The sequence below is a fragment of the Cebus imitator genome, unplaced genomic scaffold (assembly GCF_001604975.1).
Source record: "Cebus imitator isolate Cc_AM_T3 unplaced genomic scaffold, Cebus_imitator-1.0 Scaffold736, whole genome shotgun sequence".
Classification (NCBI taxonomy): Eukaryota; Metazoa; Chordata; class Mammalia; order Primates; family Cebidae; genus Cebus; species Cebus imitator.
The window spans coordinates 518,950-520,028 of NW_016108051.1; positions in this window are offsets into that span (position 1 = coordinate 518,950).

The following is a 1,079-nucleotide window of genomic DNA, read 5'->3' on the forward strand; positions in this document are numbered from 1 at the left end:
CTAGGCAATGTGCATGCAGTGGTGTGATCTTGGCTCACTGCAACCTCTGCTCCATCCATCAATCCATCCATCGATCCATCCATCGATCCACCCATCCATCCATCCAACCATCCACCCATCCATCTGTCTCCATCTCTCCATCCACTCATCCATCTACCTGTTCATTCGTCCATTTATGTAAATAGCACATTAGCCAGAATGGGTGGTAAGCAGACAACTTGAAACCCCAAGTTCAGAAAAGGTGTCTTGCAATGTAATATGTAGTAACAGTAGCTCCTGTTTTCTGTCCATTTCATCTGCTCCTGGATAGAAGTTTACCTGCTTTGAAGCCTGTGGAAAGGGCTGAGCTGGATGGAATTGGGGGACCCTACGCAACAGGGCTCTGTATTTCTCCTTGCCAGTTGGTAAAGGCTAGTCTCATAAGCTCAACCTCAGGCCCCAGGCTAAGCTGGACAGCAGAGGGGAGGAGCAAACATGGCTGCTGCCAAAGTCATCTCTTTAGGAAGAAGTCTTTTATCCCAAGTCTGGGATTCATCCCCCAGCTATGAGGATGAAAGGCCCCAGAAGTCCCAACCATATTTCCTCAAATGCTCTTGCTTTTATGGGGATGCAAGAGTTTCTCTTCTTAGTTACTTAAAAAATGCTTTTGTAGGCTGGCTGCAAGTGGCTCATGCCTATAATCCCAGCACTTTGGAGGCTGAGATGGGCAGATAGCTTGAGACCAGGAGACCAGTCTGAGCAACATGGTGAAACCCTGTGATACAGGTTGGCTGTGTCCCCATCCAAATCTCCAAATCTCATCTTGAATTGTAGCTCCCATAATTCCCACATGTTTTGGGAGGGAATTGGTGGGCGATAACTGAATCATGGGGGTGGGTTCTCCCATACTATTCTATTGGTAGTGAATAAGTCTCATGAGATCAGATGGTTTTATAAAGGGTTCCCCTTTTCACTTGACTCTCTTTCTCTCTTGTCTGCTGTCATGTAAGATGTGGTTTTCACCTTCTACCATGTTTGTGAAGCCTCCCCAGCCACATGGAACTGTGAGTCCATTAAACCTCTTTTTCTTTTCTTTTCTT